Source organism: Taeniopygia guttata, chromosome 1A (assembly GCF_048771995.1).
Source record: "Taeniopygia guttata chromosome 1A, bTaeGut7.mat, whole genome shotgun sequence".
In the NCBI taxonomy this organism is placed as follows: Eukaryota; Metazoa; Chordata; class Aves; order Passeriformes; family Estrildidae; genus Taeniopygia; species Taeniopygia guttata.
This window is the reverse complement of record NC_133025.1, coordinates 45807416-45823313: the sequence shown is the minus strand read 5'-3', so window position 1 is coordinate 45823313 and position 15898 is coordinate 45807416. Positions and strand designations below refer to the sequence as shown.

The window sequence follows — 15898 nt, the reverse complement described above, 5'->3', positions numbered from 1 at the left end:
TTAGTGTCAGATTTGCCCCTATGTATTTATTTTCACACCAGTATAAAATAAACTGAGAGGCAATCCAAACCTTCTTTAGGACAATGTTGAAAAAATGACTACGTGGCAAAAAACTTTAAAAAGAGCTTAGCTTCCTTATGATAATACTTAAATTATGTTCAAATTAATTCTGTGCAAATTTAACCTGCAAGTTTTGTGTGGGTTTACAGAGGATCTGCACTGAGCCTGCCTAGTTTAAATGGTGCTTTTGCCCATGCTGAGTTAGCTTCCCCTGTGGGCTGTCAGCAAATGTTAGGACTGTCCCAGCTAAGCATGGTCAGCATCAATAGGTCCAGAGATGGAAATCTTTCTTCTCAGTTTCATGCTGTGGTAGAATAACCTCTTTATCCCTTTCAATTTCCTTAAAAAGTCTCCTCAGAAACCCCACTGTTACAAGCTCACAGATACGACCATGGCAAGAAACAGTCTCCACTTCAATCCTGAATTAAGCATTGGGACCATGGTTTATCTCTGGAAACTGCAAAATGAATGACTATGGGCTAAATCAGATCATCTCTGAACACAAATTGCCACACCTGAGATTTCTGCAGTAGAAGCACATTGACTTAAGCCCGCTGAAATTGTGTTCCTTCCAGTTGGGAAAGAGCCCAAGGCTAGGATTGCATTAAAACATTTAAGGTTAGTTTTCTTTAGCAATCTGGAAGCATGTAGGTTTTAGTCCAGAGAAAAAAAGAATAATTGCTCTTCTCCATCAAAAATGATAGCATAGGGTGTCCACAGCACAGAGGACAGCATCAATAAAGTTAGCAGTGTGTGAACAAAATAGTCAGGGTCTTTATCTCCAGTGACCATTACGCATATCCAGCAATTCTCCTAGTTAGAACAAAGGTACTCTTTCTGTCTACAAGTGAATACCTCACAATAAAATGAATTGTCAAATTAAGCTGTTGATTAATTCAGGGCTATTTCTATCCAGTGATCCTGAAATAATACTATTAAAGCAGAAAAGTATTTTTTTCTTTTATTAGTTGATTGTTCAATAGACTTTAAGCAAGAAATTGTTAGGTTCTATCAATTTAGCCTTCAAACTCAATGTAGAATTTAGAGTCCATAAAATCCATGAGTCTTCTGTGATTATAACATGAAGATTTAGACCATTTATTTGACTAATTACCTATTTTTTTTTTGTGCTGACTGAGTATGGCTCTGAAAGAGAAAAATGTACATCGAGAAAAAGTTAGAATTTAAAGCAGTGAAAAATGCAATTTTCATTACATTATATCCTATCCTCATTCACACATTCCTCAATTTTTCTGTGCAAATTCCATATCTAAAATATACTTCCTACCCTATTTCATTATTCTTTACCTTCAATCCTCTTTTAAAATAAACCACATTTTTTCCTAAATGGAGAGAAAGGGAAAAAACTCCCCTCTCACCTTGTTATTTATTTTTCAACCCTGAGGAATATAAAAGTCTATTTAAGCGCAAAATGATACAGCACTGATTTTTATAGCCTTATACATTGTTCCTACATCAGGTAACTGCTTGTTTAGACTATCCTTGTATGGACCAAGTCTCCTGCCTCTGGACTCCAGAGTGTCGAGAAGACTGGATGATCTATGGAGTGAGACTAAATCATCACCATGAATAACTGCTAATTAACATCACTAAGTGACCTTTCTGCTGCAGGCAAGAGAAATTTCAAAAAAACAACTCTGCTTTTTTCCCAGATACCTGACTTGAATGTCCACAGAAAGATCCAGATTCAAGTTCTCTACATCTGTGCTGCTCACAAACTGCAAACTGTGCTGACAAAACTCTTGACCCTGCTGCTCCTCATCATTCACACTTCCACTTGTTACTGCCATTCATTTCTGGTGCATTAGCAGCATCATTACTTTTCAAACAGCAGAAATTAGAATTAGTCAAAAAATTGCACAGAAATGAGGAGATATTCCATGTCCCAGCTCCACAAAGGATTTCTACTCAAGACAACCATTCATTGAAAAAACCAGACACAGAGCTGCTCAATCCTTGTCCCCTCTGTACCAGCTGCTGTGCTGACCTCAGTATTTTATGGGACTTTCTGTAAGAAATGGAGATTTCTCTCTCAGGACTTTGACATTACCCAAAACAGACTAAAGAATGATAGATCTTAGAAATCTGTACAAGGCACAAAAATTATTCGGTTTCCAACAGGGTCCAAGGTCCCACAATCTCAGGTGCTAGACATCACATACTTTTAAAAAAACTAAAATTGTCTTGGTTTTTGCTCACTGTCTTTGTATGAAAGAGAAAAATTGAGCAAAAGAATGAAACTAGGGGGTTCTTAATGTGCCAAGCAGGAATGAGACAAAGCTCATTTGCTCTCACTCACTCCCCTTTACTGTTAATTGCATGGATCATTTACTAAAACCTTCAATATGGTGTGCTTTATAGAAACTGATACCCATCCATTAAGGAAGAGGTGACTACAATCAAAAATATTGCACCAAGCTGGGTTTGAATTTTAAACTTTTTTTTTGGTTGTGAATTTATTCTAAAATAGCCAGACAGGTATCACTGCATGCTGTAAATTCCAACTACTGGAGTACTGTTGACTACAAATTAGCAGTATCTTCCCTCAACCAGGCAATATTTTTGCAAGAATGAAAATGGCAAACATGCATTTTTACTTGTAGTTGATTTCCCAACAAACACAGCATTGGATTCTCTCTCACTTTTTCAAAGATTTTAAATTATATAAATTCCTACTGACACACAGAAGATCTGCAATGTGTCTTGCATGACTCCATTTTTTGAAAGCACCTGTCTCTGAATTATTTTATCACACTTGCAGTCTGAGCTTGCTCAGCAAAATGGCAGCACTAGACCCAGAGGATTAACATTGCACCAAAGTGCTCAGCATCTGGCAGTTAACAGGGTAATATTAGTGGTGTGTCAGGCTTTTTATATGAAGAGTCAGAAAAAATTTCTCCAGACTTTCACAAAGTATGAAATCAACACAGAGGTGACCCTTGGCTTAGTTATTGAAGGTTGCAAGCCTGGCTTGTCCTAAATCAGCTAATAAATGTCTTCTTACGCTGAAAGGAAATGGTCTGTGTGGGAAAATGAGCATTTTATGTATATCCTTTAGAGGAAATCAATAAGTCTCTAATTTCCTTGACACAGAATTAGATGCTTAGTGCCTTAAAACTGCTATATAGAGTAAATAAACCCACCATCCTGCTCTGCATACTTCCATTTATGCAAATAGCTCCCTCCACCTCCTGAGCATTAGTATTTTTAGCTTACAATAGTTAGTATGATTACATGTAAAAATATTTAAATTATGCATTCAAGTTACACTTCTAAGTGATAAACAATGATTGAAGCAACATCCTTAGTACTGTTTCCTGAGTTCTGCAATCCTCTGGTTTTGGCTTCAGAGTATATTCAGCCCATGATATTCCCTGATATATCTCAATCACTAAAGTAATTAAAATAAATTATTGTAAAGCATGAAAAATTAGCTCATAATTTTCCTTCAGCTGAAGTTAGAGTAAGGTGTATACTGGACCCCAACAGACAGACCACTTCAGGCCCTTTCCTGGGATTATGCATTAAATAGAATTCTTGTTCTTGCCCTGGAACAGCAAAATGCAGGTGACAAACCACCTCAAAGCCACAGGCATTGTAGGATGCCATGCTGTGACATCTTCCTGCCAACAACACTCCAGCAGCGTTTAGTAGGCAATTGATGATTCAAAATTTGCATTCCCGTAGCCTTGTCCAGCCCGTGGCCAGATGCTGGCAAAGCTTCTGAAACTGGACAGTGCCCAGGCTAGTTTCAAGGGCACATGAGCAAAGTATTAGTTGCTTTACTCACAGCACTTAGGACAGAAGATTTTTTTTTTTTTTAACTTGATCAATTGCAATTTTACTACTTGTGTAAAGTCCTTTGCTAAAACTATTTGAATGAGAAGGCATGAAAACACTTCCACAATTTAACTGGATTTACTTATAACACTGAAACTGTAAAGATAGAATCTGTGCTCACATAATAGTTAATCAACATCAATTTTTCATTTTAAAAAGCAGCTTTAAAGTATTAACCACATCAATGAATATGCTATAAAATCACTAATCATGCATACACAAACACAGATGCCTTGAGATTTAAAATGCCATTTCTGACTTGGGAAATCTGCTCAGGCAAATTTAAAACATCTTCGTTGGAAATTCAGAGGGAGAACATTAGGTTTAGGATGGACATTATGAAGAAGTTCTTCACAGAAGAAGTAATTGGGCATTGGAATGGGCTGCCCACAGAGGTAATGCAGTCATCATTGCTGGTGGGAGGCATTTAAGAAAAGACTGGATGTGGCACTCAGTCCCGGGATCTGGTTGACAACGTGGTGGTAGGTCACAGGTTGGACTTGATGATCTCCAAGGTCTTTTCTCACCTAATTGATTCTGTGAATGCCTATCTATCTATCTAATCTCTGAGAGATGGTTATTACTGTAGAAAAATATAAAATTACCTTAAGCTATAGGCTGCCTAATTATATACTTTTTTTTTTGTCAGCAATAGATGTGGTGTATTTTTCCCCTCTTACAGCTCAAGGGCATCACTGTAATGGTAGAAGAATAGAGACCTTCTCTCCCAGGATCTCACAGCTAGCAGACATCACATCATGAAGGAGGAGGAATGTCAAGATAAAAAGGTCTGTGGCAGTATGGAACACTTAGTTTCATTAAAATGCCATCAACAGGAAGTTTTGTAGCAAAAGATGTACTTCCCTCTCCTGACAGGTCTACCAGCCCTGGAATGTCAACCACAGCTACAAAGCTGACCCCTCACCATGCTCAAGACAAGGAAGATGAAAATTGAAACTCTCAAATACCTTACATATATAGCCATCATTTTTCTCAATATCAGAGGATGAAAACACTGGATTTTATGAAGTCTTTTAAAATATTTAGGTGTTGACATGTAATACAACTATATCAGAAGGTTGTTGAGTTTGCAGTGTCAAGTGCCTGAAAAGTGCCAGGAATAAGGCCACATCTGTGAAATACACTCAGCACTTCTGTGCTTATGCAACATGATGGGAGTCTTAATTTCAGCCCACACAGAAAATTTTATCCTCAGTGTGCACTTAGGATGGACATTTCCATGATAAGCATCACCTCCACCTGGCCTCTGCCCAGTCTCTGTGCACAGGAAAAGCCATACAGAAACACACATTGAAACTTCATGAAGACAAAGGTTTGTCTCAGGATCAAAGATCTTGGGTTTTAATATGGGGTACTCAACTGCCTACCCTCCTCTGCTTTCTATGCTGCTAAGGAAGGGACTTCAGAGGAAGTATTTCACTGTCCAAGCACCCAGCAGACAACACCAAAGTTATGGCACTCATAGCTGCAGTCAGTGACCACTTATTTTGAAGCATTATTTTGATTATATAAAATGCTATAATGTGATAAAGGCATTAAAAAAATCATGCCCTTGATGTTTCACATTCAGGACCCTAAGCTAATGAGCATTTCTCCATTTCACATCAAAAACCTCAGCTCCATATTTATGAAGTAATAAGAACAGATGACACCAAGAATGGAAATAACATCTTAGTTTCCATGAAGGATAATTATTTGCCATTTAGACATTAGAAGAAGTTTTGGTGATTGCAATAAAAATACAAATATCAGGAAATATTTGGTTTTTGTTTGGAGCCTGGTTTGGATCAGAGACAGAATGAAATATTTCACATGGAAAATAAAAAGAAACCAAGACAACTCAGGGAAAACACCGCATGTGAACATACGACTAAAGTCTCCAGGATATTGCATAATACAGCCAACCAATATTCTAGCATTATTAATTCCTAAATGCTCAGCGCTGCCTCCTCCCACAGTATTCAGGAAAATAAAACTAGCAATACTAGAATCGAAGAGTTCAATAACGTACCCACAAAGCCATACCCAAGGTTTAAAACTGATTGACAGGCTTACAGATGTTTCTAAAAGTGCAGTTCAAAAGATGTAAGTTCTGACAGTGTGGCCTCAGAACACGTTTTCCCCTGGACCCCATTCAACAAACACGACATATGCTTGACAACAGTGAAAGAGAAACACAGCAATTGCAAGTTACTTAGCCTGGAGTGCACTGCAATCAGAGCACATCAAAAACTAACCTGGCATCATGATATGCCCTGGAACAAACAACTGGAATTTTTAAACAGGCAGTGACAAGCTGCAACATTATCAAAGTTACTTAGCAAATATCCTAAATATTTCTCCACACTCTGTAACAATATTATTTTGTCTTTAGAAGAACTTTTATTTAAAAATAAAACCTTTAATTTTTTAAAAAAATTTTTGAGGTCCCTTACTTGTTTTAGAAACTAGAAGACTGAAAGTTTTTTTCCTTTACCTTGTGTATTTGAATGTGGCTTATTTAGAATTATCTGTTAATATTAAAATTTTCACTTCCCCTATATTGTCACTCTGGGAAAACAGGCTAGCCTGGGATGGGCAGGGTCATGGCACAGGTTTCAGGAGTCGTGGTTTGAACCAAGACATATTCCTGTCTGATCTTGAGTGAGGCACTTAATTTTTTGACAATGAACAAGTTCCTGTGCAATAATTGCCATGCTATCACATGATAGCTGAAAGCATATAGAAATTCCCAAATGCACAGTTTCTTTCATCACAACCTGATTCTGAAGCAAAATGTCATAAAGAAAAAAAACACCAAGAAATAAACAAACAAACAAAAAACCAAACCAAAACAAAAAAACCCCAAAAAATCCCACCAAACCCCAGTGGATATATGCCACATCTATCTTTCTTCTTTCTTCCCTTCTCCCTCCTGGAACTGACAAGGAGTACATGTCCTGAGCCTATCTTCCTTCTCAACTTAGAAGCAGAGGTGATACCCTCTAGCAACCAACCTCACACAAGGAGAATCAGGACAAGCACAGACCTATTATGCCTCCTCACTGCAACATATATTAAATTTCAATTCAAGCAGTGTATCTTAAGGTAAGGAAATTACTTAATAACATTGAAATCTGAGCTCCCACTTCTGTATTGGCATGTCACCCTTAACACCTGTTGCATTGTTTCACAAACGATTCATAGAAAGTTTTGGCTGCTGTTGCAAAGAATGGTGACAAGCACAAGTGCTGCTGAAGTATCACAGTTCTGTGGTCTGAGTTCATATTTGCATTAAGGCTCAAAACTTTAAGCAAAAAACAAACACCATGTGTGAGTGGGACACAGTCTGGAAGAGCAGGTAAAGGACAGAAGGAGCAGACAGAGAAATGCTGGAGGCAGAATGGAGCAGAGCTTGGAAGAGGGTCAAAGGACAGGAGGTCCAGCAAGAAGCAGAAGCACAAAGTGAAGAATTTTAAGAAATAAGATCAGACACAGAAATTGAAATATAAGAGGCAGAATTAAAACTGCAGGAAGAGAGTTACCTGAATGCTGATCTTACTGAGCTTTACAGGAAGCAACTGGATAATTTAGACCTAAATTTTGTCACAAAAGCTGTGGTATATTAACATAATGTACTAATCAAAAAACATGTTATGTGATTAGTATGTATGAGTCATGTTAGTTTTTAGGTAAAAAAGGAATATAAGGTTGTATTTTTCTTACATAAGACATATATTTTTGCAGAACTATTCCAGGTGACAATAGTGCAATGAGAAATTGTAGTAACAACTTCATCATAGGACACGGAGTACTGATGGAAACTTGTTTGTATCATCAGAATTCTACCATCATATATTAATCAGAATAGTTCAGAGTCTAATATTATTAGAAATATAAATTAAGTAAACCTCATGAAGCATGCTGAAGTAGAAGGCTATCCAATAATTTACCAAGGCGTTTCTGAAATCCAAATCACAAATCCTACATTATAAAGGAAAATAGGGAAATTCTGTCTATGGCTCAACAGTAATTTCAAGTATGATCAGTTAGAAAGAATTTCTTATGCAAAGGCTCATCTCGTGGTTATCACAAAGAGACAGAGAACAGAACAACTATTAGCAGCACTCAGCATCATTCAAAACAAAAATAAGTCTGTGGGTAGAAACTTGACTACCCTGTATTTAATTTAAATGAGATCAGAAATTTTCACCAGTCTGGAAGAGTTCATCTAAATGGCATAGGCTAGAAAATCAAATGATGCAGGTGTTTCTCTGGGAACAAAGGACAACAAGAATTAGAAGAGGTAATACTTTTCCTTCCCTTGAGGGCAGAGGAGCATTCAACTTAATTCATTTTCTCCTCCTCATCTAAAATAAATAATTTTTATGGCAATAACCTCTAAAACACTAAACATAAACCAAAGCAGTAATATCTGCATGAAACTGCAGAGAGGTTGAAATAACTCAGACCAGTATCACCTGCTTGATTCTTCTTTGCTGTGGTTCTTTGATCTCAGATTCCACAGTTACAAAATATATTATTTTCCTGCCAGATTAAGGAAAAGAGTATTCATGCTAACAAGGCTGACATTTTACTTGACTCTTAAGTTCCAGCCCTTTTGTCCTGCCAAACCTGCTTGTCATTGCCTTTTGTTCTCCATTTTTCTATGCATTCTTCTCAATATATTGGGACTGCAGTCCCTAGGCACTGATTCAGAGCACTGGTCTGCCTAGATGAAACTCAGCACAGGGTGGCAACTAGCATGGTTATAACCCTCCCCACCCCCCCCCCCCCCAATACAAAAAAAACCCCAAAACTAAGGAAAATATGATGGCAAATCAATATGTAAGAAGGCAAAAAAGTACATACCAGGGGAAAATAGTGGAGAGAGAGTGACACAGAGAATAAACAAGAAAATAATTGAATTGAGGCTGGGGGATAGATGAACGATATATACAAAGGTTGTATGTCTACCAGGATACATAGACAAATACCAATGGGCTTCACAAAGCTCTGGATTTTAACCGGCATTTTACAGGGAGTGGTTTCCCAAGAAGTATCAAGCCTATTTAGACAAAGTCTCCAGTGGTCTGATACATAATGTATAAAATATTATGCTTAATTTTAATGAAAACCAGTTTCTTCAAAGAAAATTATCAAAAATGGGAATATATCTCTTGCTGATCCAAAACAGCTAATCACCAAGCCAGTTAATCACCAGCTTTTCCATACAGCAAACTGGCTCAGAGGAGATTCTGTCTTTCTCATCTCAAGTGATTTTGTTAATTAACTTCATCATCCAAAAATTAAGGAATGCAGAAAATTTTTTCTATATTTGAAGCCTGTAAGCACTATATAAAATAGGAAATTAATGTCAATACTGCAGGGGGTTGCAACAAGAACAAAAGGACAAAGGTAGAAAAGCTGTTTTGATGCGGGCTCTATTTTAATATCCTCCCAGCACTAGTGACATAAAGTCTATAGATAAATTATACAGAAGCCTACTCTTCCTTGCTTCATGTTAAACAGCAATAATTTTCTAAAGAAGATTAGGACATCTCTTTTTGACATATTTCCAACCACCCTCTGGAAGTGCAAACTTTTGGTATTCTACCTCTGTAGAGAGCACAAGAAACTCATCTCCCATGATCATCATCAATACCTACATAATCCTGGAATCTTAAAACTCACTTATGTCCAGAGAATGCATTCAGAAGATTTAATTTGTTTATCTTTAAAAAAATACTTATCTATGGTAGTATGGGCTTTTGAGGGACCAAATTGTCCAAAATTCACGGACAGCAAGCCTCCCTTTGGACAATCAGATTGCAAATGCTGAGTCTGGAAATTTCTGGATTTACGTTCAAAGTTCACCATTTGGTGGGAACTAGTCTTCTCTAAGAGCTGAATTTGGAGGCCAGACTGCTGTAACTCTTCCTGAAGTCATAAAGGGAAACTGTTTTGAAGGATTGGTCTTGTAGCATTATTAGTAACTACATACAGCTCTTAGAAATGTGAGGCTTTTCTGAACACATTCTCTCAGATCTGTGCTTTCCTAGAGTAAAATCCATGTAAATGTGAAGAGCTACAGCCATTACCTCCCTTATTTGGGGATCTAATTGTAGCTTTAGTGATATTCATCCTGCTCAGGGCGTTTTTCATGAAGATTAAAACACTTGCATTGCCTGCTCCAGTGCCAAGATCCTACTTGAATACTGAAGAACTAACTCATAACTCCTAACAAAACTGTTATTTATCCTTTCCACAATGAGAAGTTCTTGATTCTGAACCAAGCTCACATTACCAGAATGTGAACGCCTAATATTGGTCGAGTCAAACAGGCCTAGTGCTGCTCCGTTGTTACCACATTGAGACTGGAATAACATAATTGTGACTTCTGCTATGCAGGAGAAAGTTCTGTAACACACAGAACACCTCTCACTTTATGGTCCAGTGTTTCCTATGCAAAAGTTACAAAAGAACAAACCTGCACAACATGAAGTGAAAGACCATTGTTTCCATGAAGCATCAGACAGATCTACACAAAGCACTATGCACTTGTACAAAAGCAGAAAATGCAATCCCCTCCCGAGATATGACAGGCATGGGATGCAAGCACTTATTAAGAAGGCAGGATGTGCACAGGAGCCACAGAACACACGTAAGAATGTCTGAAAGCTAATCCTTCCCCACTGACATAGAGAAAGCACGTAGCACACACACACCCCCTGCCTAGTACTTCCCCAAAGCACTAAACTTCTGACAGATTATGCAGCAGAGTGTTCACACACAGGATTTCCAGACATTCATAAACTGCAAAAGTAGCAACTGCACTGAAGAGAGCTCACCTGTTAAAGCTGCAAAACATATAGACACAGGTTTGTAATACCTTCAACCTTAGAGCTACAACGTCCTTGAAATCATCCTGGACAAAATCTGCAGACTAAGTGGGATAATATGTCCAGGAACACCTTTAAAGTTAGCTCTATGAAAAAGGGAGAAAGCCTAGAAAGTGCAGCCAGCTTTTGATTATTTATGTGGGTCATTAGTGGGTAAGGATGGATGAAGAAATAGCCAGGTTAAATCATAACTGATACAGCATGAAAAAAAATCACCAGCCAGAGTGCTGCCGAGATGACTTCAGCTCTGCAGCATGCATATCTCAGTATTACTTTCCAGTCTGGGGCAGAGAGGGAAGTTGGAGCATGGCTAATTCACTGCCTGAATTCTTCAGCCAGTGATAATCAATAGCTGTCTGCATAAGTTTTGTCAGAAAGGATATGAGCAGATAGCAAGCATAAAATTACTGAAGCAGGATGGATAAATGAGTGAGCTTTCTGTAAAAACATACCAATTTATATTCCCAATATAAATGTATATTTTTGAGTATTTGTGGAGTAAAAAGCTTTAAAAAACTTGCTTCTACAGACAAGTGGATGAAGACTGCATATTGATCATAATACAAGAAAAAAAATGCAATGACTTCATCAGACCATTGGGTGATTTTGGCTGGCTAAGGAACAGAGCTTTTTTTTTTCTTTCCCTGCAGTTGTTTTCTATGCAGTCTTCAGCCACCCTGCAAAGGAATTAACATGACACCATGCTGTGAAACAAGGAAGTACTATGCATGCATTCCCTATTAGAGCATTCACAGAATTCCCAAGAAATGGACAGCACATCTACCTACTTGAATTTCATGTAATTTGGGGAATTTCACTCTTCTCTATACCTCTCAAGACTGTTACAGAGGATTGCATCTTTATTTTTCAAGCCTTTAGCCTGCAACAAGATGTGCTGGCAAGGATTTTAGATGCACAGACTTCTCTGTTGCAGTACACAGATGTTAGGTTCCAAATGCAAACATCCCATTGCAAGCTCATATAGCTTAAACTGGAAAAAATACTTCAGGATAATTTTCCTCTCTTCCTTTTCCCTCAAGGTTATTGAAAAATCACATTACATTATGTGCTTTAGCTTTAAATTGTTTATTGGAAAAAAACAGATATGATCATGCATTTATGTTCCAAATCAGATTTTACATGATTATTTTACTTAAACATTAGTAATTTTTGAGTGACAACCACACTTTTGATAAATTGTTGGGTAGGAATGTAGATTATTTTAGGGCATAGGAATATCTGAACTTACAATAATATTTTAAAACATAATAACTGTAAGACCTCACTGAAGACCTCACTGTAATTAACTGTGAGGTCTTCAGGATATTTTAAGTGCCGCATGTATTTTGCAAAACCTCTTGGTTTTAGGTTTACAGTAATTTTATATGGAGAAAATGATAAAAAATGCCAAGTTCAAATAGATGCACAAAATTACTTTTTACATTTAATCAGGAAAAGCCTAAGCCTAATTCCTCCAAGGCAATATCACAACCTGCAGGTTGTGCAGGGTCTCAGGACTGCTTCTGTGTGTATGTTACCAGGAGACCTGCGTATCTTCCACAGCAAAAAGTTTCCTTGCTGCTGTCATAGTGCCAGCACTCTCTGAAACTGGGAGAGAACAAACTCGGGCACCTTCATTATTGATACAAAAGAGTTAAGTAACACATAGACCAGTCATACTGCCAAAGTCTTTCTGTAGTAGACAGTGGGGAAGGCTGCTCTAGAGGTAAATGTTTTTAGGCAGTTCCTTGAGCTGCACAATTGCCAAAACTGGCCTGTTCCCTACCAGAGTAGGAGGTTTGCAGCATGTCCTCACTGCACCAGTGAGAAGGTAAACCAAGCTCAGGATCAACTGCACCAGTGGGTTCTACATGATGCCAAAACACAAGATCTGATGGGGGAGATGACTCAGAGCACTGAGATCTGGGTTATGTGCTGGCCATTGCTTGTTCTGAGGGCAATGCAGCAGGTACCTCGCTGCACCATGAAGTCCTCTACCTGCAGATCTGGGTAAGCCTCCCCCTTCTCCTAGTGCCTCTTGCCTAACCTGGGCTTCCCCCTCCCCCACCACACACATACATGCTTATCAACACAACGGGACATTACACCCAAGCACAGAAAAGAAATTAAGGGTATTGAAAACAACAGCAGTGTTCTGAAGTTTTTACTCATTAGGGAGGGAAAAGGAGGCACACAGACTCTGTTCAACTAATCAGCTCATGTGAAGCAAAACTCTCTGAAATACAGGATAAATCAGGAACAAAATTGTTTTATTAAGTCACAATAGTAGCTACATTAAACCAGGAAAAAATCCCAGACACCAGCGTATCTCTTGTTAAACCCAGAAAAGCAATGAAGAGACAGAATAAAAGCTTTCTTCTTATCCTACTTCAGTAAAACAAAAGAACACATCTCCTCTTTGCTCTGCTTGAAGTCAGACCACCCTGTGACAAGTTTGAGCCAGTGTTATACCTATCCCTTCAGTGGACCTTTGAAGATGTAGCAGAGTCTTTATTATTCCTGCAGTCTGTAAGGGCTATGCATAGTCAATCCATATAATGAATCCACAGCATGAAACACATTCAAGTGAAAATAAATACTTTTGTAGTTCTCTCATAACAAAAGCAAAGAAAAACATCTATCTACCAGAAAGTGCATATTTGTTTTACTTTAAATCTCATGTAACAAACTAGAAAAAAAAAAAAAAAAAAAAAACCACAAAAAAAACCCAAAAAACCAAACCAATCAAAACTAAGGGCACAGTTTACTATGGTCTAAATAACAACCTTTACTATTTATAAAATCAGAGCTGTTAAAATAGCTTAGAGCCAGAACAGATTTTCAGACATTTAAAAGCACTTTTTTTCTACTGCAGAGATGTAAAAGCACTTCAAAAAGCCAAAAAGCTAAGAATTTGCAACTAGATAGGGATGAGGGTTATTAGGCTACCTAGTCTGTAACTTGTCCCAGCTAGTGTGGACTTGTAAAATGCAAAAGGTCCAACTTTAAAACACCTGATGACATAGGCTCATACAGAAACGCTAACAGAGCCCATCTGTCCCATGCCAACGACAGCACACCCCGGCTCAAACCACATGCTCACATTTGGACACTGAGGGGCCTCAGAGTTTTCTAGGTGGCTGCTCAAGCAGGGGATATCTGTGCCCTCAGTGCAAGGGTACAGACCTAGAGAAACGAGCCAGTCACCTTTACTCAGTCTCTATTCCAGTTCCCCAGAAGCGGATCCCGTTGGTGCCACAGGCGATCGGGAGCAATGCTCAAGCCTCCCGTTTCAAGGACAAAGAGGCACTACTCGGCTCGCAGTCAATACTTCAGAGCTCCGGGTCAGAGGAGGGAAAGAGCAAAATAAAGAGAAAACTTGTATTTGACTTAGCCGGTATCTGCTACGAAGATGCTGAAAATTATGACGAGATATTAAGTGAAGGTCACGAGGCTTATCTAAGACTATAGGGGGAGAAAAACAGATGGGGAAGGGGGAGGGAGAGAGGGAGAGCACGAGCACTGCAGCAAAGAAGCTACGCTCAGCCAATATATGCTGGCACTTACCATAAAAATAGAAAGATCGAAAGAGAATCAGATTACGGATCCTTTTTATCTCTCTTCAGTAGAAAGATTCCCACATGTAGCTCTGAACACAGCTGTCCAGGGGAAAAGCAAGGTAATATGACGATAGACAGAAAACACTATCACACAAACGGTAAGTCCTTTCACAGCCTTCGAAAACCTGCAAGCAGTTTGTGCCGAAAAACCAAAGGTAAGAAGTCTGAAGACGACTCCTACATAACACTGCAGCTAAACCAGGCTGCTGTATTTCCAGTCACTCACACCGCGCTGTTTCCATCCTCATCTTCTCACCATTACTTACATCCTAGAGGTGGGCTTGGGGGTGGGGACAAGAGATTTCTCCTCCGAGTGGAAAGGATCGCAGAAGCGGCATCAGCATTTGTGATCGGTCGCTGGGAGCACCCAATCAGAGGACCTGAGGGGTGGCAGCGCGGCAGCTGTCCAAGGCAGGGCAGCCCGACGCGACAGCGGCCGGCGCGGTGCTGCCCCGCCCGGGATCGCTGCGGGGCCCCGCAGCCCCGCGGGGATTTCCGCACGCACGGGCGGACGGAGCGCCTCCAGCGCTGTGCCTGCTCCTCCGAGCTGCGGCGCTCGGAAAGGCACCGGCTTCTCTGCCTGCTGCTCTGGCAGGCTGTTAGCGCGTCCCCGCAGTCCTACACAGGCAGGAAAAGTTTGGAGGTTTGGATATCAGCGTCATTTACCTTGTAATTTTATTACCCGGTAGCTTGCCTATATAAAACATATATTAATCCTCGCTTCCTCTTCAAAGGTATCTTTTTGAAGGAAAAAGAAGTCTGTAAGAGATTTTACAGCGTTGTCCCATTGTTGTGAATGGCCTGGTCCGAGCCAGTGCTGGTTTTGACATGACATCACAGACCCCACACACCATCAAATCCACAGAAAATACACGAAGTTCCTCTCCCTGTGCCTGTCGAAATGAAAACTAGATTAAATGTTTTCCTGCTTTCTACCATATTATTTGATGCAAAAAAATATTTAAAAAAAAAAAAAAAAGACAGACATCAACTTAATTTTCAGTAATGATATCTAGGATCTGGGGAGAAATATTCCCATAGTATTTAAACCATTGAACTGAGTCAACAGTAAAGTGATGCAGTCAGATTTAAAGCTGCCAAGGATTGTAATTTTCAAGGAATAGTCCCGATCCTAAGATACAAGTGACTGCATTTGACTATGAGGAAGTAATTTTTCTGATCCAGCTCACAATGCAGTCCATAGTGGAGGAAACCTAAACACAGCATGGAAATTTGTGTTTACTTAAAGTTGACACTCTGCCAGTAGCAAAAGTTAGATGCCTACCTTTTCAAAACATTTTTAGAACAGTCAGTCCTGAATTTTTGCTGTATCACAAAGTAATCATGAATATCATACATCTGATATTCACATTTCAAAAGATGAAAAGGCCATGTGGTGTAAGGGGGGAGCATGGGGAAAACAGACATCAAAGCACTCACAGCAGTGGCACCCGT

The 15898-nt window shown here is 39.1% G+C and overlaps 1 protein-coding gene across 20 annotated transcripts in view; it reads right to left on the bottom strand.

Moving 5' to 3' along the window:
* The window catches only part of ANO4 (anoctamin 4), a 200514-nt gene that overhangs the window by 157171 nt on the left and 27445 nt on the right, over positions 1 to 15898 (bottom strand). For 2 of the 20 annotated variants that reach the window (XM_072923276.1, XM_030262458.4), the window contains exon 1: positions 14710 to 15329. The exons of 7 other annotated variants lie outside the window; for them this stretch is intronic. The gene's annotated coding sequence lies outside the window, so the exon portion shown is untranslated. Of the gene's footprint in view, positions 1 to 14009; positions 14239 to 14390; positions 15341 to 15898 lie in introns of those variants that run through there. 11 more of the 20 variants (XM_072923283.1, XM_072923281.1, XM_072923271.1 and 8 more) reach the window with 10 other exon arrangements.